The sequence below is a fragment of the Tachypleus tridentatus genome, chromosome 6, assembly GCF_004210375.1.
Source record: "Tachypleus tridentatus isolate NWPU-2018 chromosome 6, ASM421037v1, whole genome shotgun sequence".
NCBI classification, from domain to species: Eukaryota; Metazoa; Arthropoda; class Merostomata; order Xiphosura; family Limulidae; genus Tachypleus; species Tachypleus tridentatus.
Window position 1 is genome coordinate 59200688 of NC_134830.1, and position 22098 is coordinate 59222785.

The 22098-nt window shown below is 35.8% G+C and overlaps 1 pseudogene across 1 annotated transcript in view; it reads right to left on the reverse strand.

Moving 5' to 3' along the window:
* The window catches only part of LOC143252619 (ecdysone receptor-like), a 144861-nt pseudogene extending 143367 nt beyond the window's left edge, over positions 1 to 1494 (reverse strand). Inside the window, exon 1 of the transcript XR_013029077.1 lies at positions 1012 to 1494. The product of XR_013029077.1 is annotated as an ecdysone receptor-like (transcript). The remainder of the gene's footprint in view (positions 1 to 1011) is intronic.
* Positions 1495 to 22098: the final 20604 nt, after the last annotated feature.

A 22098-nucleotide genomic window follows, 5' to 3' on the forward strand; every position in this document is an offset into this window, starting at 1 on the left:
TTGAACAGTACACTTTGTTTCAAAATAACTTGATTTATAATCAACAGGGAGCAACGAACCACATACATCAGACGAAGGTCAAACTGGAGTAGGCCAACATGTCAATTTGCTTGAATATACAGTAACGTTTCCTTTAATAACAACCAGCGTTTTCTTATATCTACGTTCGAATGAAAGAAAAAAAAAATCTCTTCGAGACTTTATTCATATCTTTAAATAGCGATTAGTTATTCCTTTATATTTTATTTGTTCCTTTTGTAACAAAGTCAAGGCTTTACTTCGCTAATAATGAAAATATCTGTTACATTTAGTTATTTTCTTCAAAATGACTACGTTTAGATGAAATCAAAAGTCAAGTAGTTATCAAACTACTGTTAAATTTCACAGTTTTAATAGTTATATATCAATACATAGTTACCTGTTACCAGCTATCTCAATAACATTACTACAGTGGCAGTAGTAATGAACTGAATCAACGTGTTTCTAGTATGTTAATAATTACATTTATCATCGTCCCCCGCTGGATTTACCAGGCTAAAATCAGGGGTTCGATTCCCCTCGGTGGCCTCATTAGATAGCCCAACGTGGCTTTGCTGTAAGAAAACACACACACATTTACCATCGAATGTTAAGTTCACGATGGTTTACAGCAATAGTAATCACTGTAATTTAAACTGTTAGTATTACATATTACTTTGGTAGTAGCCACCAGTCTAAAGACCCTAAAAAATACAAAACGTTTATGGTTTCCGTTTTAAGAGCAAGGTTAGATATATGTTGTATCAAGCTTAACAAATTCTCACCAACTTTGGTATTTACTTCAGTTGTTCGAGAATCTAGTACTAATAATGTCTGAATTCAAATTCTAGTGATATTCAAACTTTTTCCTCTTAGGCTTAGTTTGATCCACTATGTATTATTAGTATAAATAACACTGTTGTCAACATACCAGCATATTAACAATATTGTTGTCGGCTTACCTATGCAATAAGAAAATAGGTCTCTACTTACCAGAAAACAAATTTCGAGTGAATCAAAAAAGTAAATGTAGGAATCTTTGGTTTTTCGTAATTTCGTGTTAAAGAATTTCTATGTTCACGGCACTCACCTATATCTCATTATATTTAAAATAACATGTAAGCATCACGTTTTAAAATGTTATTACAGTTAATCAGGTAGACCTCGACACTGACACAGTACTCTACATTAGGGAACGCGTTCGTATGATCTCGTTCACGGTCGTCGAGGAAAACTCATAAGCAAGATAAAATACGCGAAAAAATTTTAACTTTAAACCTTACAACTAGTGTTAAGATTGCGGCAATTAGTCCACTGGAGGTGCTCGTCTCACCTTTGGAAAGAAGCCTCAGACGAAAGCTTTGCCAAAACGATGACAGAAACTTGGTCAGAGTGTTCGTTTAAGACTCTTAGGTCTCAGCAACACTACAAAAATACTTCCATGTGTTATTCGATGTGCGCATGCGGGTGGTTGGTGTCGCGCGCTAAGCTGATTGCCATTACCACAATCGCGTTAACAAGCTACACTTTTCATTTCTTAGTACCTACAAGTGGTGCTATCTGGTGATGAAAGACGGTTGATGTAACATTTTCCTGCAACTTAATTATAAGTAGCATATACTGAAAATTTTATCCACCCTTAAAAATATTCTATTTTAACTACAGAACTTATTATTATAATAGGCATGTTAATATATTAATTTTTATATTAATCGTCTGTACTAGGCCAAAGCATCTTGATATGACAGCAATTTGGGTTAGATTAAAGGTAAAGTGTGTGTGTTTTCTTATAGTAAAACCACATCGGGCTATCTGCTGAGTCCACCGATAAAGTCAATAATTCTTTGTAACATCTGAGGATGGAATTTATCGAAGTGTTGATTTATTACTTTTTTACTTTGGTTTTGTATATGATAACAATTTAACTTCATGCTTCTCCTCAAGAAATTTGTACATTAAGAACATTTTTTGTGCGACGTTAACTTTCTGTCTTAAACCTATCAATAACACTGCAGAAAAAAAGGCCAGAACTGATTTATAGGTGTGTGTTTCTATACTATATAATTCATGGTTGGCCAAACTGCGACTCGCGAGCTACATGCGGCTCTCTGACATATAATGTACAGCTCGCGGAAATATATTAGCTGAGCTCCTTTTTGCATCACAATTAATATAAAAGGTAAATAAAAAATTTTCAAGCTTTATAATTATTTACTGGGTATAAACTGAGAGTCCACTGGATTAAAGCGTAAGTTTAATGTTCATGGTGAGTAGATATATTGAAGAATTTAAATTCTAATTTTAATGCTAGATTTGAGTCAGAGATTAAAGAAATCTTGGATCATCAAGGATTACAGAGAAATTGTGCTAGAGAATCAGTAATCATACAAGCTGGTGCTGACAATGTTAGTTGTAGTGAGCGTGGTTTGCGATCGCCTAATTGTGGCGTGTGTGGCTGTGTTGAGGGCAGAGAATTTAGTTGGGTATTAGTGCAATACTGGGCGCTGTAGAGTTTGTTGCGTGGCGCGTGTTGAAGCTTATTGTTTCTTTTCACTTTAATTTTTTAGAAGTGTTCGTGAACATTTTGTGAAGGAACATGACGTCATCAAATTGTAAGAAGCAAAAGTAGGAAGACAAAAACAGAAATTTTAAGCCAGAGTAAGAGGAAGATTTTGCATTCACCGTTAAAGGAGGTAAACCTTTGCGTCTTATCTGCAATGTGTTACTGGTCAAAACAAAGCCAGTAACTTGAAATGCCGCAGTGAAACAAATCACAAAAACTTTTCGTCTGATTATTCATCTAAATCAGAATTACGGAAAAAGAAGTTAACTGTGTTAAAACCATCTTTAAGTAGCCAGCAGACACTGTTGACAATGTTCAGTAAGAAACTTGATACAACAACTGAAGCTAGTTTTGTCATACCATGGAATACTGCTCGTGCTAAACGCCCATATTTTGATGGTGAATTTGTTAAGAAGAATATAGCTGAAGTTGTTGCAGTGTTAGATCCAAATAACACAAAACTTCAGCAACTAATAGCACAAACACTAGCTTCATGCCATACTACAGAGAGACGTATCTTTGAGATCAGTGCTAATGTTACAGACAAAATGCAAAATGATTTAAAGAATTCCCTTTCATTCAGCTTAACCCTTGACGAGTCTAGAAACATACAAGACAACCCACAACTAACGGTATTTATTCATTATGTTTCCTCTGATGTAATTATGAAAGAAGAGATGTTGGACTGAGTTGCACTAAAAGAAACAACTCGTGATGTTGACATTAAAAAATGCGTTTGACACAGCCTTAATAAATGCTGATATTCTACTGGATAAACTCGTTAGTGTTGCAACAGATGGAATACCTGTAATGGTGGGGAAAAATGCAGGATTAATTGCGCTTATGAAAAGTGATCTCAGCTTTCCAGAGTTTCTCCCTGTTCATTGCATTATTCATCGTGAACATCTGACAGCCAGTTACTTCAAGCATGAAATTGTTCTTGAAATTGCTAATTTCATACGCTTAAATGGGAAGACCCACCGACAGTTCAAAAATGTTATTGAAGAACTAGAGTTTGAAGATAAACCCAGTGATATCTCTTTCTACTGCATTGTGAGGTGGCTGTCAACCAGCAATGTCTTAATTAGGCTTGTGGATCTGTTGGAGCCTATTATTACTCTTCTTGAAGAAAAGAAAATATTATATCCTCAACAGGGAAATGATGAATGGATGCAAGATATAATGTTCCTTACTAATATTAAGAATTACATGTACGTAATAATGTTTATTCATGTATGTAGTTTTTAAACAGTTAATTTGTATTAGTTTCAATAATCACCAAGTACACATATATATATACTAAATATTTTCAAAATCCTATCTGATTATCGCTTTAACTATATTGAACGTATTTAATACGGTAATGAACTACAGAAACATCTAAGAAAAATATGCGAATTTGCATTTTATTAACATTAAACGAGACTACCAAAAATAAAAATAAAAAACGGCAAAAACAGATATTTGTAATGATATTTATTTGTCTTAGTAAATATCTGGTCGCAAAATGGAGGAAAATATGTAAAACAATAAAATTAGAAATATTTTAATCAGATATCACTTTACAAAATTTTAGTCTTATCATAATATTTTTTCTGACACAAACAGACATTGATTGATACAAGTATCCGGCTATTTACTGCTAGTAGAGGTCTTGTGAGTTTCCATCTTAATTGTGAGTCGTTGAAATTCCGGTTGATATGTTGTCAAGGCTGTACGAATTAGCTCCGTCAGGTGTTGATTAGTAAGGATTGCACAATGCTTTGACTTCACAAACTTCATTACAGAGTACAGTGATTCACAGCAGTATGTTATGCTGAAAATTGAAATGAGTCGCACAATTCTCGAATATCTGGTTATAGAATAATCTACTGTGGAAATGGAACAAACAGAACTACAGGAGGACCTGGGTCTAAAGATGATCCATAATCCCATTCTACAATTGGAAAACCATCATTGATCACATCAACCATGAATGGATTTACAAAAAAGACGAAGCAGAGCTTCAGGTTCTGCAAGTCCTCAAACTTGTCTATGAAATTATCAAGCACTCCTTAAGTTATCTTTATATTCTTCCAGTTTGTGGTCTTTTATTTCAATATCAGGGAATGTATTTCTCTCCTTTTGAGATTGGGAAAGTAACTGAAGTTTCTTCACAATATGTCTCTTTGAAAAAGTTTTATTTTATTCTGAAAGCTGAAAATTGTATAAGTAAGATCAGAAACAATCTTGTCTTTCCCCTGGAGTGCCAAGTTGAGAGTTTGTAGATGATTCATTATATCATAGTGTAATTTATACAGTAAAGCCTGTCTAACGTGGAATCGCACGGGACCGAGTAAAATTTCCAGCTTAAGCATGTTTTCCGGCTTAGACAGTGAATATGGATTTCCTTAATTATACATAGTTTTTGAACGGAAAGTTATGCTGGCTTCACTCAAGGGAAGTAAGACGTTTATAAATAAAGTTATTATTCTATTCATGTTATATTTATTAGAATGAAAACAAAAATAGATATTCAAAATAGACATAATTACACAAAATTTTAATCAAATCTATTCCAAGAAAATGTCCAATTTCAATTGTTTCGTTTTTTAATGGGTTTTCTCATTCGGTTAAAAGAGAACGCCAATTCTACTGCCTTTTCACGAAGTTCATTTTCCTCCTTCATTTTTGCATACAATTTGAAAGCGTTAATATAACTTAACACTTGCGATGAAGTAGGAATTTCTATTTCCTCACTATCTTTTCCATTTTGTTCATCTTCTGAATCTCTCATACTGTTACCATCTTGTGATTCTATTATATCAGTTTCATGAGTTTTTGTGAAAACATTCTTTTCAACGTTCACAAAATTTTCCGCGTTCACAGAATCATCTGTATCAATCTTTCCAATCAGATTTGGATTGTCATAACAAACAACTTATCCACAATTATCAAGAATAAATCCACAGTTTCGAAAGCACTTTAATACGCATTCATCTTTTACACATTTGATTGAATGACTTAAAAATGCAATTGCATCTAACACGTCAATTTTCATGGTCATTTCAGATGCTCTCTTACAGTCGTCCATGTTTGCAATAATATACTGAAACATAATTTTTCTGTATTTCAGTTTTATACACTGTATAATTCCATTATCTAGTGTCTGTAGAACTGATGTTGTACATGGAGGTAGAAAGACTAAACTAAACTAAACTAAACTAACGTGGCAGGGGTTCAGTTTAGAGAGAGAGAAATCCGAAGAGTTCTCTCTCCAACTGGGGTGTTTCAGGAACTTTGTAGTTCCTCTTCGTCCCCTTTCGTGGATTGTTATTAGGATTAAGTGGTGGTTTTATTATTATTTTAATAAATTATTTATCGTTATTATTCTTGACTTTTTGGGTGGGGAATGTCTCACTAAATGGTCTTTTGGGTGGAGGCAAAGGTAGCAGTGGAAAGAAGGAAAGGTCGGGACCTGTCTCGAAAAGAAAAAGTTGGGTAGATGTGAACATGAATGTAATTCATTCAAGTTCAGATCAAATCAAACGGCCCGATTCTGGGTCGGGCAAAAAGGTTGCCTGGGCTGGGATCTAGAAATCCAATGCCTGAAGATTTTGATGTGGGGGGAAACGGGAGTACCCCGAGAAAACCCACTTTCACACGACAGGCGCCGAAAGTTTTGCCTGTCGTGTGCCCTGTACCTGAAAAAAAAAGGAATTCATGTTAATAACATAGTTTTTATGTATTTAGACTCTTTGTTGAGTGGATTGTGATTCTTGAAATATGTTGTATGGTGATATGTATTTTGTTGGTGCACTTGATAATTTGTGTAGTGATGCCGTTAGTTTGTTTCTGTTTTCTGCTTTTCGATAATATTTCATAGAAAGTTCTGTTATTCTATCTCTTATAGTTGGTAAATTACTAATTTGGTGTAGATAATTTGTTGGTGTAAAGGATGGTAAACTGAATGCGGATTTTAATATTTTGTTTTGTTGCACTTGGATTTTTTGGAGTGTGTTGTTTGACATGTTGTATGTTACTTGACATCCGTACTCTATTAGTGGACGGATGTAAGCCTTGTATATTTGTATAATGGTGTTCGGTGCGCATTTTGATTGTTTACCAGTTATAGTCTTTAGATATGAAATCCTTTTTCTTATTGATGAGTGTATATTGTTTATGTGTTTTTTCCATGTTAGTTTTGTGTCGAAAGTGACGCCAAGGAATGTGATGTTTTTGCTCATGTTAATGGTTGTGTTTCCAAGTGATAGATTTATTTTTTCTAGATTTTTTCTTTGCTTCTTTAGTTTTCTATAGAAGGTGATTGCTTGTGTTTTTGTCGGATTTAACACGACCCTCCACTTGTTGCTCCATGTTGAGACGTTGTTTAGTGATTCTTGTACGCGAGACATGGCCATTACTGGGTTTCTGGAGGTGCTCCAGATTGCGATGTCGTCTGCGTATTGTGAATTGTGTGTGTATGTTAGATTTGGAAAAGGTATGTCACTGACGAAAATTATGTAAAGAAGTGGAGAGAGGACTGATCCTTGGGGCACTCCTGCCGTTATATTAAATAATTTGGATATGGTTTTATTGACTTTTACTTGTGCTGTTCTATTGGTTAAAAAATTTGAAATCCATTTGACTATCGTAGGATTTATTTGTAGGTGGTTTAGTTTGTATATGATGGCATTGTGCCAAACGCTGTCGAATGCTTTTTTGACATCTAGGAATACCCCGATGGTTACTTGATTGTTGTTGTAAGCTTTGTATATTGATTCGGTGAGTCGTGTGAGGTGGTCTGTTGTTTGTCTATTTTTTCTGGAGGCATTTTGAGATTCTGGAAGGATGTTGTTTGATTCGCAAAAATGGAGGAGACGGTTGGAGATAATTCTCTCCATCAGTTTGCCAAGTAGAAAGACTAAACGAACATTTGAAAGTTGAACTTTTGGGTGGCAAGTTCCATTAACTAGGAAAAGTAGAATATTCCTATTTTTCTTGTTCCATTTTTTGTTTAATTTGTTCAAAAATTCCTCGAATATAACACTTGTCATCCACGCTTTATTATTCGCCTTCCATTTCATAGGAAGTTGCTTTTTCTTAAATTTTTGAAACAGCGGGGATTTTCATTTTTACCTATTACTCATGTTACATTTTCCCTACATTTTAAAGTTAGAGAAGATAGGAATTTATTTTTTCGTGAGAATTATTTAAAGAGTAAAATTTTGCACTTATAAGACAAATTTATTTCAACAAATCATAATCTAACTGCAAAAATAATGACGGCAGAAAAAAGAACAGAATATATTTAACCAATACTCACTGTAACAAAATATCCGAGAATTTATTAATATTTAAACAGATTATTAATTAAACAATAAATTAATATTTAATCAAAAAACATTTTTCCGCTTTACTCAGGATTATCCTACTTGTTGCTAGATGAGGTAAGTGAAAGATAGTTTTCGATCCGCATTGGCCCCGCACAGCCAAGCGTGCTAAGGCGTTCGACTCGTAATCGCAGGGTTCGAATCCCGGTCGCACTAAATATGCTCGTCCTTTCAGCCGTGGAGGCGTTATAATGTGACGGTCAATCCCACTATTAGTTGGTAAAAGAGTAGCCCAAGAGTTGGCGGTGGGTGGTGATGACTAACTGTTTTCCCTCTAGTCTTACGCTGCTAAATTAGGGACGGCTAGCGCAGATAGCCCTCGAGTAGCTTTGCGTGAAATTCAAAACAAACAAACCATCTGCATTACGCAGGTTTCGCCACATAGAGGGCCTTTTGTAAGAGAAACCTTGAGATAATGCTGCAAACTTGTGATATTTACGGCTTATTTACGACATGGTTTTACTGTATAAAATTTATATAACAAAATGTGCATGTAACAATAAAAACATGTGTGTAATATTTGTTCATGTCTTGTACCTCTCAAACATCTGAAGTTTATCGTATGTGGTTCTTAGTGTTAAGCAAGTTTGGCCACCCCAGTATATATAGCTGTTACATGGTTAACGTTACACTCCAAGAACAGCCTTACGCGTTCCCGCTAACTGAAGTTATGTTCATAAAAAATACCTGTAGAGATTGAAGAGTGTGACCCCTGGACACCAGATATTTGCAGCTAATCAGTAGCATTCTTCGCAAAATTTTAGAATACTATTACGCATTATAATCTATCTCGGATACGTCAGTGTCCGATTTATTCTGTCACATGTATTACCCATTACGATTTCAAATAGTCGGGAATTTAATATTAATTTATCAGTCAATGGAATTTCGATATTTATCAAATTTATGTTATTTGCTAACAAGATTGATACATACTATTTTATTTCTTAACACAAATATATTTCGATATACAAACAAACAATACAATTTATAATAACGGTTTTTACAAATAATGATTTATATACAACAGTTTTACAAGCTAACAGACAATACTGAGTCTTATGTTCAATCCACGACGAACAAATTAATTCTGAGTTGATTTTGTTACACCTCGCATAAGCTAACGCCGTCCTTTCTTGGCTGACTTCACACCCATACAAGCTGACTCTTTACCGAGCAAAATATCTAATTTTCTCATAGAGTACTAACATCCGAAGTTAATTCAGTGAAGTTGCATGGTCTGTAATGTTCGAAATCTATAAACGTTCCTGGTCAAATTCTGAGCTTTGCCGATTAATAGGCGTTCATTACAATTATAGCTTTCGAAGCTTATGGTATACTTACTGTAGCTTACCAACAATAATAACTGACTCTCGGCTAGCTGCTTTTATACGAATTACGCGGGATTCTCGAACTGTCAACAATGTTCAAAAACATGCTAGTGTTTTTTTAAAACAAGTATTATTGATTCTTACTCTCAAAAATCTTTTTCAAATTTAGAGAAAAGGAGGGACTTACGGCATACATCTAACTATATTCGTCACATGCATCAAACTGAAACACACGTAAGTACTAAAATAAATGTATAATAGGCAATCCGTTACACTACTCACTTGTCCGAATAGTAAGATTTGACCGTTAATTTTATAGTGAATCATAGCTTCAACATGCGGATTGTGTTTTTACAATATGAGCACACTGACACCTGGGATACGCCCGGCCTCCTGACAAAAGTAGTGTATATTTTCATGATAAAAAAACCTGTGTAGTTTATATGAAACTTTCAAGTAACTATTTATTTTGGCTCGCTCAAAGTTAATACTGAAGTAACACCTAGGGACATTGTATTTTGTTTCAATGACATTTAGTATGTTATCGATAATGCAACGTGAAGTCCGTGTCGTTATGACAGCTTTACCTGAGCCCTCAACAACCTGGAGAAATAATTACCTATCATAATCTTTGTTTGTACATTTTGACAACCACAGGCATTACATTCAATTCGTAAATCCACGCACAAACAGGGTACAGTGAAAAAGCACGTTATTTAATTAGCCACACCTGATGTCAACAATATATATGTTAAAATAAATGTCTCCCAATCATTTTGAAGGAAACCAGCATATTTTTTGGTGCATATAAAGTTATATAAAAATTATGTATTGAAGTAGGGGAACCATGCCACTAGGCGACCAGACTTTAAGGAGATTATTTTCGATTATTAACTCAGTATATATGGGTTTAGGACTGACCTAAAATTTACAAAGCTGGTTGCATTTTGTAAGATGCTTTTGGACTTATGGCAGAAAAGATAATAGACGAAACAATGCATTCTAATATCTATCAATGTATGAAAGTACAAAAAGTATATTTTGTTAGCTTAACTAACTACCAATTTGATTTTCATCTTTGATAGAAAGTTAATATTAATTTCTTGATAGCTCAGATAGCAGCTTCCCCTCAACTATTTTTCCTACAATCAAATGACCTTCCAAGCTAGTGGTTTTTGCAGTTATTACCAACCATAACGATCGGGCTTTATTATCGTTTTTTTTTCTATGAAGGTTACTTTCAAGAGTTCGTGTTTATTTAAAGTTTGTAACCAAACTGGAGAAAACACACCGAGAAAGTTTAAAAATGTGAACTTTTTTTAAAATATACAACATAAACAAGTAAACAAACAAAAGACAGCATGATTATGCAACTAATGTTGGTTCTTTTTTACGATTATTATTATTCTGGTCTGAGTGTGACCAAGCGGTTAATGTATCGAACAGAGGATCCGAAGGTCTCAAGTTTGAGACGTGGTTTCATAACAAATATCCATTGCACATTCCCTTGTGGGTTCATTGTAAGAATGACAATCAATCTCTCCATTTTATTCCCTCTGGGGAGACCTTACCCGAAATCAAAGGGGTCATTGATTTGGCCTTTTAACCAGCTGTGAGCACGAGTTGTCTTTCGAGCGAACAAACATTTATAACATCAGGTTTCCGTTCCAGCAACAACTAATAAACGACTAAAATTATGCCACTGCTATGCCACATGACTGTTTGTTTTTGAATTTCGTACAAAGCCACACGAGGGCTATCTGCGCCAGCCGTCCCTGATTTAGCAGTGTAAGACTATAGGGAAAGCAGCTGGTCATCACTACCCACCACCAGCTCTTGTGCTACTCTTTTACCAACGAATAATAGGATTGACCGTTACAATATAACGCCCCCCGCCTGAAAGGGCAAGCATGTTTGATGGGACGAGATTACGAATCGAGCGCCTTAATCACCTGGCCATGCCGGGCCTATGCCAAATGACTTGCAACTATATTTATTTCACCAATGAAAATAAACTTTCTAACCAGTATTAGGGTAAGTGAAGATGCCAATAAATGAAAAGAAACTCTGGGTCCGGGACCAATGCTCAAACCAACTGTCTTTCAGTGGCACAGCGGTATATCTACGGACTTACAATTTAGAAACCGGGTTGCGATACCCGGGATGGGTAGAGCACGGGTAGGCCATTGTGTTGCTTTGTTGTAAACTTTAAACAAACAAACAAACACATCTATTCAACGGAACTATTCAAAACGGCGACGATTCGTACTCTTGGACGACTTGAAAACCAGTGTCCTTATAGGTTCAACATTTGAACATTATAAGAGTGGTCGTGTCGAGACAAAACCTCATATCATAAAACAGTAAAGTAGAAACTTTTATACAACTTGTTTTGTCTGCGGATGCACAAGTCAAATACATTAACTCTTTTTCATTTACGTCGGGGATGCATTCCCAGAAAATTAAACGCTAGGCGGACCGAGGTAAATCGGTCTTTATTTTCTTATTAACTTAGTATTGTAAAGAGAGAATGCATTCCTGGAGAAACATTTCAGAAAATTCAAATTTATTCTAACCTCTCATAAAGCCATAGAAAAAAAAATCAACATACAACATACTTAAGGCTTAAAGGTTTTTGAAAACTTTCACACAAACGTTATCGCAGGGAAAAATACCAGATACAACGTAATAGGACAGACAACGTGCCGTGAGAAGTGCGTGAAGGCTAGATTTAACTTGACTCCTAAGAATGGAAAAATACCTGCTTGCACAGAAGAACATTCTATACACAAAAACAGAACGTTTCATAAAAATAAAAAACAACAACAGAGAAACAAATAAACATGGTTTATGATTACATACAGGAACCACAAGATATCCAAAGTCTAATATCTAGAGATAATATTTTAGTAATAACAGAGATTTCAGGTTGAAGAGACCAAAACGTCCGTTATTATTGTTACCCTGTATAATTACAACCGTCACAACAACGTGCAGGTCTTTCCCAAGATGTGCGAGTTACGTTGGTCATTACTGTGATTCAAACTGCCCTAGACACCAAAATCCTTTGTTCTGTAACTGTCAACAGTAACACGTTGCCAGTTAGAAAGGATGCCTAAATATAAGGAGACCAAAACATGAATTTAAAACATGTACAATAACTCAAAGCCCACAGAAACAATTTGTTTGTTTATTCTTGAATTTCGCGCAAAGCTACACGAGGACTATCTGCGCTAGTCGTCACTAATTTATCAGAGGGAAAGCAGCGAGTTATCAACGACCACCGCCAATTCTTGAGCTACTCTTTTACCAGCAAACAATGAGGTTCACTGTAACGTTATAGCGACCCTACGGATGAAAGGACGAGCATACTTGATGGGACGAAGGACTCGGACCTGCGATCTACAGATTGCGTGTCGAGCTCCCTAACCATCTGGCCGTGCTGGGTCCAGAGAAACAAACACGCAACATCTGGAAACAACCGTATACGAAGCAAAGAGAAAAACATCACTTCTGCCTCTACAGTTAACACAGATCACAAATTTATACACACAACCTACATCATGTACCTGCGCAGAGACAGCATTCATACCGCCACAGAATCAAAATATTCAAGCCAACAAACAAACAAAAATTATTTCCAAGTAAGTCAAGAAACAAATATCTCAGAAACAGTACTGATAAATACAAAACAAATCCAATCATAAAAGCAGTTAAAAATACATTCATGAACTTTTTCATACTGTACTGGCACCTCCCACATTCGTTCATACACACCTCAAGTACATTGTAAATATAGTATAGTATCATTATTTTCATATAAATTGCCAAGCAATACTTTGAACCTGTAATGCCAGTTGTCCTTATTCGTTAACTCCCTTATCACAAATACAACTACGAGAAGGTCCAGGGTCAGAAACAATTAAGCCACTCACATCCAGAGTTTACAACATCATCTATATCGAAGTATCATAAGTGTGTTGATATAATATTTGTGTATTAATACACCTTTGATAATGTGATCTCATGACAAGCGACGATTACCAACGAAAAGTTTCACGAAATATGAATGTGATTATAGTATGGAAGGTGATAAATAGCACGAAATGCTATAAGATAAAACTTATGGACATAACCCTGAAAAGAATAACAGGAAATGAGAAACTAAATTCATTATTTATGCACAGAATTTTCGTGTATTATATTATCGTTTAAAATAACGATAGTCGATGGGAGAAGAAGGGATCTCAATTCGACTTAAATATCAACCGGCTTAGAAACCAACATCAAACCAGATTTAAGAAACTTATTTGGGATATTGTTGCCTAATTTCTTAACGACTTTTTATCGGATCGACGTAAGAGGGGGAGCTACTACATACGTGAAACAGAGTGAAATTAATGGGAAAATATCGTCATAAATATTTATAGCTAGCGTTTCCATAACATATTCTATTATTTATTCAGTACAGGGTTTTATTAATATTGTTCGATTAAACATAATAATAATTATATTAATACGTTGTAACAGATACATCTGTTTAGGGGTTGGAAAATCTGGTCAAATGCTGGAAAGCTTTGATTTTACGTATTAAATCATCACTTTATGGATGGCAAAATATTTTAATTTAAAGACACAGGAGTATAAATATATATATTTTTAATATGCAAATGAACAAATTACGTGACAAATATAGCCGATATAAGTCTTGATGAAACGGGATATATCACAAACAAATTTTGTCATTGTTATTCGGTTTTTGGAAGAGCATGTTTGTTTGTTTTTGAATTTCGCACAAAGCTACTCGAGAGCTATCTGTGCTAGCCGTCCCTAATTTAGCAGTGTAAGACAAAAGGGAAGGCAGCTAGTCATCATCACCCACCGCCAACTCTTGTGCTACTCTTCTACCAACGAATAGTGGAATTGACCATCACATTATAACGCCCCCACGGCTGAAAGGGCGAGCATGTTTGGCGCGACGGGGATGCGAACCCGCGGCCCTCAGATTACGAGTCGCACGCCTTAACGCGCTTGGCCATGCCAGGCCGGAAGAGCATATAACAATCCTTTTCAACCCAAAATATTTCGACACTTAGGTTACAAATATGTATTCAAATCAATGATTTAAAATTTCCAAATCGGGGCTATTCTCTGTAGTTTAAGAAACTGGTAAAGAAAGAAAAATCTGTCAATGTTAGGCAGCAGGGTTATCCAGAAAAGACCCGTAAAAAATCGTACTCTATACATAGTTAGGGGCAATAGGCATCCACAAGACCCAGCAACAGTATATAACATGGCCAAGTAGGATGTCCGTCTGGAAAAGTGACATAAGTCACGAGTGCACAGGCCGTTCTCACACTCTTCAACAGTCTCGTGCCTCACGTACCTAGAGGATGACACCTGTATCGATTTTATTCGTTTCACTTGCCTGATCTAATTTACACAACAACAGTTGTTGCTCATGTAATTAATAATGTAAGTACCGCTTAGATCAGTACAAAATCTTTTGTATTCGCCAGTCTTGCGACTCCTGGTATTAATCGAAAAGCTTAGACAGTGCAGAGCGTGTCTCATATGGCGTGGCTCACTTTTTTTTTTTTTTTTGCTTTGACTCATGCGTTCTGAGGATCCCTGGGTGATCGAACTATTCAAACGGAACTTGGAAAATCTCCGTGGCGACTTCTTAATTTTTTTTCTCGGTGCTTCGGTTAGGACCAAGAAAAGTAAATATTATTTTGGAGGTTGAAATATTTAAAACAAAAATTTAATGAAACTCATCCTCCACAGAAGTGTCACATTTTTATTTTATTGAAACTTTGTTATTACGAAAACCGTAAGTTTTCTAATGATATATTTTGTTGCAAATACAACATGACTCATAAAATCATATCTGATTAAACACAAGTTCAGTAATGATAACGTTAACGTGGCGAATTTATTTTGTGATAAACAAAACATCAATCAGAACACATCGATAAGAGCGAATTGATCACAGCACTAACCGCAGTGCTAAGGCTACACAAGAATTGGTCGAATATTGTTGTAAACTATATTTTTAATGTTAGCTAATTGTCGCAGGAAATTAATGTTTTGTAAATTCGCTTAAAGTATAGATAGATGCATTAATTGTGAATACAAGTGAACATTCAGTTCGTGGAGTGATAGTCCAAGCGAAGTATTCAATGAGATTGTAGTATCTGTTCTGTTATTCATCTATTTGGTGAGTCACGTGTTTATTATTCAAAGCTAGAAATATGTCTCGCGGTTTGTATTGAAATGTTGTATTTGAAGTTAGGCCTACATAGAGTTGGTGTTACGGCCCGGCATGGGCAAGCGTGATAAGGCATTCAACTAGTAATCCCAAGGTCACGGGTTCAAATCCCGGTGATAAGCCGTTGGGGCGTTATAATGTGACGGTCAATCCCACTATACTTTGGTAAAAGAGCAGCCTAAGAGTTTGCGGTGGGTGATGATGACTAGCTGCCTTCCCTCTAGTTTTACACTTCTAAATTAGGGACGGCTAGCACAGATAGCTCTCGAGTAGCTTTGTGCGAAATTCAACACAAACAAAGAGTTAGTGTTGAAACACCGTTTGTGCTCTTAAACACGAGTGAATGTGGCTTGTAGAAACGTTACAAAATGTTATTGTTAAATGTTCTAAAAGAATGGGTGGTACGATAGAAGTGATAGAAAACGATGCAATAATATATTTATTGTGTGTTATTTATAGATATTCTATTATAATGTATCCGACCTAACTGGAAACGAAACATGCCTAAAACTCGTAGTATAGCTATGCATTGGAGAAAGGTGGTTAATTATGACGAATCTTGTGGACATTTCCTTTGCCTATCGTATTAATTTCTCTTGTCAACCTAAACTCATATTTTCACCATACTATCATAGATTGAAACTTCAGTGGTGTAGAAAGGATATGCAAACTGAGGTTCCTTGGCTAGACATGCAAGTAATATAATCATATAATTTTCGGTAGCTATACAAGTCAAATATATATTATTGTTTCTTCCACGTAATACGTTTGTTTGTTTTAAATTTCGCGCAAAGCTACTCGAGGGCTATCTGTGCTAGCCGTTCCTAATTTAGTAGTGTAAGACTAGAGGGAAAGCAGCTAGTCATCCCCACCCACCACCAACTCTTGGGCTACTCTTTTACCAACGAATAATGGGATTGACCGTCATATTATAACATCCCCACGTCTGAAAGGGCGAGCTTGTTTGGCGCGACCCTCGGATGACGAGTTAAACGCCTTAACCCTTCTGCACATGCCGGGTCACTACATTTTCAAAAAGTAATTGTTACAAATAGTGAGGTACAAAACTCGTGGAACTACTGTTTGTTGTTGTTGTTTTTTAATATTTTTGTTTTACTTTTGATTTAAAATGAATTTATTATTTACCAAAATATATATTTACAGGTTTTCAATTTACTACATAGAGTTGCGTGCACTTCTATATTATTACCAGTTAAAGGTTAATTTTGAGTGCCACCACAACTTCTTTGGACGTCATAAATGAAGTTGCCTCTAGAATGGTTTTTAAAAAGTTTGCCACGATCACTTTCACAGCAGCTGCCAGTCGAATATATCAGAATCTTGTAGATGATTGAAAAAATAACTGTAACTAATAAATACATGACTTAGAGCAGGGGTCACCAAACGTTTTTCACAGTGGGCCAAATTACTTGGGGAATGATTACTGTGATTCAAACTGCCCTAGACACCAAAATCCTTTGTTCTGTAACTGTCAACGGTAACACGTTGCCAGTTAAAAAGGATGCCTAAATATAAAGAGACCAAAACATGAATTTAAAACATGTACAATAACTCAAAGCCCACAGAAACAATTTGTTTGTTTATTCTTGAATTTCGCGCAAAGCTGCATGTTCGTTATGTTCAATACTCATAAGCTAGAACGAAAGCTCTTTGTGAAACACTAGGTTAGGATGCCACATTAGCCATGTAGGAGTAGCATGCAATACACACATATAATAAAAAAACAAACAGAAATACGACCAACATTTTTATTTACCAAAGGGTTATCAAAGAAGGTGACATCAGCAAAAACAATTGTCAAATCGCACATAGTGAGTACATATCTAAATTTCGCTAAGCCGCAAAAAAGTTAGTGAGATTTATGAAATTGGCGTTTGACTTTCAAAATATCTTTAATGTTCGGTTTTGAATTGCTGCATCCAATCATTAGAATTGCTTTCAAATGTTCATCAGTCAACCTTGATCGATGTACCGACTTCACATACTTCATTTTTGAAAATGCTTGATCATAGACGTAAATTGATCCGAACACTGATGCCATACCAGATACAAACTGCTTAATTTTTGGAAAATCATCTTCAGGTATGCAGCTGTAAAATTCAATAAGTTACCCCTATCTATATTTTGCTTTCAATGAGTCATTTCCTTGCAAATCGATGACCTCCAGCTGAAATTCCACTGGCACGTCATCAATGACACAATCAAAAGGAGAATGTCACTTTACTTTCGATTCTGTCGAGATCCAAAAATCTCTCTAAAAATGCTTATTTAAATCACCAATAATCTTTTTCTGAAACTCCAGGTTGACATCTTCTGTGATTTCAGCATGAAACTCATTGAAACACTGAAAATGAGAGAGGTTTCCTCCTTCCAAATGTGCTTCAAACAATGACAGCTTTCTCCGAAATCCTTTAATGATTCTATAGAGATCACAGACAAGGTTATTTTTCCCCTGAAGTTTCAAGTTCAATTCATTCATGTGGGATGTGATGTCAACCAAAAATGACAACTTTGACAACTAGGTTGGATCCGACAGAAGTGGATCGGCTCTATATTTCTCTTCTCAGCTTTTAAAAATGAGACAAGACTTTACCGCAGCTGAACCACCTCACCGCCGTGTGATAAGGCAAGTCACAGAAATCCGCATCAATTTCTTCAAAAAACGCCTTGAACTGGCGATGATTAAGTGCATGACCCCGAATGAAGTTCACTGCAGAAATGACTGGTTTCAGTACGCAAGAAATATCTAAGTCTTTTCCACAGAGTGCTTGCTGATGTATGATGCAGTGTATGAACAGAGTGCTTGGTAGCTGAAGATCTTCCAACTTTTTCCTGATCAGCCCCACCAGACCCTTCTTTACTTCAGTCATGTTTTTTCCTCCATCAACTGTTACATCTCTAGGCTGATTCCACTGAAGGTTATAGTCTTTCAAAGTTTTATGCACTTCCATGAAAATGTCTTCTCCAGTTGTTCTTCCGTGCATGCTGCAAACTGATACTAACTCTTCCGTGATCTGAAAGTCCAAATTAACTCCACGAATGAACACGAGAAGTTGTGACGTACTCAAGAGATTAGTAGACTCATCCACTGCCAGAGAATACCAGATGAAGTTTCTAGCTTTTTGACGTATCTGTAATGCGATGTTCTCTCCAAGTTCTTCTGCTCTCCGTACAACTGAAGTTGCTGAAAAGCTGATACTTTCAAAGAAATTGGCTTTTTCAGCACACAGTTCATTTGCTGCTTCTATCATACACTCTTTGATGAAGTTGCTGTCAGTAAAAGGTTTTCCTCGCTCTACTATCCTATGCACTATTTTGTAACTTGTACGAGTGACAGATTCATTTTCAGCAAACTTTCTCATGAAGAGATTCTTTTGAGATTTAAAAACACGTGGATTCAAATTTCTCAGAATGGAACTTTCCTGAAAATTTCAAATATGTTGATAGATGTTTTGTTTCATATTGACGCCGAAGATTGTACTCTTTCAAAACGGCAACACTTTCTGTGCATATCACACAAGTAACTTTCTGTTTTTTGTTTCCACAAAGAAGTACTTTTCTCCCCATTCTTCATTGAAAGCACAACATTCAGAGTCCACTTTTCTTCTTTTAAAAGCAGCCATAACGATGTGTGAGAAAAAACAGGATCTGAAAATGAAAAACACAGAACGCTGTGAGAAAAGTATTGTACTGGTCCAAGAACGCACAAACAAAATATATTGAAACGTACGTTTGCCCCGACACTTACCTAAGAACGAGTTACGAAAAGCGCATAACCCGACTACTAAGAGAAATAAGCTTACTGAAGCGGTAACCCTAGGCTGCTGAATTTAAAAGACGAGTCGATAGGACGAGTGTTAGTCTGTACTTGTTTTCGAAATCCTAATGCTTTCATAAATACGTGCCTCGATATGAATAAACGGGCAGCAAGGACGAAAGAAGAATTTTCCTATTGGTTAAAATGCGCGTGACAGCCTTGTTTCTTTTTATCATAACGTCTTGTGTTTGCCAGCTTAAAGCGACCATCGGTGTGATTTATTTTGTTATGACAGTCGGAGATTTGATGAAATGTCACTTTTATTTTCAAGCGGCTAGCTGTTGGCGGGCCGGACAAAATTACCTCGATGGCCGTAATTTGATGACCTCTGACTTAGAGTAACAACGGTCCATTCACAGTCAGCGGGTCTTGGAACTATCTGCTGAAAAATATATTGGACTCTGGTGTGAGAAACAGATGCAACGACGAGCGAAGAAGAGGATGGCAGTCTTGGCAGACCCATCAATTTTATAACAAAAAGTAGTGCCATTGGTGATGTTACGAGAACACGTAATTTCCAAAAAATAAATCTTATACAAAAATACAAAACTCTATAACCCGAAAGCTTTCGAAAGCGCTTGTGTTATAGGGTTTCGTATTTGTGTGAAAAGTACTGTCTTTGACTATGGGTTCTTTGGTGATCATGTGGCCAGTCGTGACGTGATCTATGTTTTGTCTGTCTTAGAAACTGTAAAGTGTAATTGTCATATCTCTCTATATGTTACACCACTTGTAAGTTCCACTGAAACTGGATAAACCACAACAGAGGTGCCTCTGGTGGAGAAAGATAACATTATGTAATTAAAAAAATCGAGATAAGAATATATTTCATATTCTAAACAATAACAATTTCTTTGAAAAAGATGGAATGAAAGTAATTATAGAATAATTGTTTTTATGATACTAGATATCTAATGCTTCATCAGTATTAAAATCTTGTTGCAAAGTAGTATCCATAAGATCTTAAGACATAATAACTGTTTTGAATGTGAGTTGGATTTCATAATGAAATTTTAAATCTCAATATGTTTAAATCTATGTAATCGAATTCCTCCTAAATATTACATGACAATAAATCTCCACGCGCTTGGTCAGCAACAGTACCCTAAATAAACAAATGTTATTTTGGTTAGTAATTTGTATTATACACTTACACTTTTATACTTTACTACTCAGTTCGTGATGGCCAGATGGTTAAGGCCCTTGACTCTTAATCTGAGGGTCTCGGGTTTGAATCCCCTTCGTACCCAACATGCTCGCCCTTTCAGCCGTGGGGACATTATAAAGTTATGGTCAATCTCACTATTTGTTGGTAAGAGAGTTGTCCAAGAGTTGGCGGTTGGTGGTGATGACTAGCTACCTGCTCTCTAGTCTTACACTGCTAAATAAAGGACGACTATCGCAAATAGCCCTCGTGTAGCTTTGCACGAAATTCAAACCAGCTTACTATTCAAAGAAAGTAATAACGTGATAATTGCTTTCTTTTACGTGTGACATTTGAACACGATTAATATCCAATATAAATCATTATGTTCCTAAAACTCCTTAATAAGCAACGCTAAAATTTTCGAAATTTCATCTTACTAAAAATCCATAATAATTTCCCCGATTCTCCAAACAATAATAAAGATATTCTGTTATAAAGAATCATTGTGTAATCCATGTAAATGATCGTTTCCTTGTATAACTTATAATAAATAAACGATTTACTCTTCCTATTGCTCGAAATCTAAATGAATATCTTTTGAAAACTTAAATAACGACGTTCTATGTTGATATTGAGTTAAGCCTAACAAATTAGAAGAATCCCCTTTCTCCCCACATCAAATTTCACGTCACTCTTGGATTTTCAGATTCCAACCACAAGATGACCGAACCTATTCATGGGTAGTTTACTTGTTTGTTTGAATTTCGCGCAAAGCTACATGAGGGCTATCTGCGCTAGACATCCCTGATTTAGCAGTGTAAGACTAGATGGAAAGCAATTAGTCATCACCACCCACCACAAATTTGGGAGATACTCTTTTACCAACGAATAGTAGGATTGACCGTCACGTTATAACGCCTACATGGCTGAAAGGGCGAGCATGATTGGTGCGATGGGGCTTCAAATCCGCGACCCTCAGATTAAGAGTCCAACGTCTTAACCCACCTGGCCATGCAAGGCTTGCGTAGTTTATTGGATATGTTTTGTCGAATGCTCGCCGCCTTGTTTCTTCTCTCTTTTTCAACGACGCCACGTCAACAGCTTTGTTCTATTTCACTGCCGTGGAACCCGCCGGAAATGGTTCTGCCTCTCTCTATTTTTCTTATATTTCTATGAGTACGTAAGTTTATTAGGTAACGTAATACCGAGCTATCTCTTAAAAAATAAATAAATACTACATGAAAGTTAAAAACCAAATTCTCACGAACGGAGCGAAAAATGATAAAAATATCCCTGAACACCCCTGTTTGAGGAAAGTCTATATTCTTCACAAATTAAATTCTTGTTAGGGTATTTTTCGTTTTCGAACCTGATTGGTTGTTAAAATCATTATAACTTGGTTTATTTGATAATCATCGTTCATCTATCAACATATTCGCCATACTTTCTTTTTCTGAGAAGGAATTATGTTTTCAATAAATATTGTATTTGATAATTTTCTGTCGTTCTGTGTATTTTTATTTAATATTTTCTTTTATATTTGCCATATTTTAAGGAA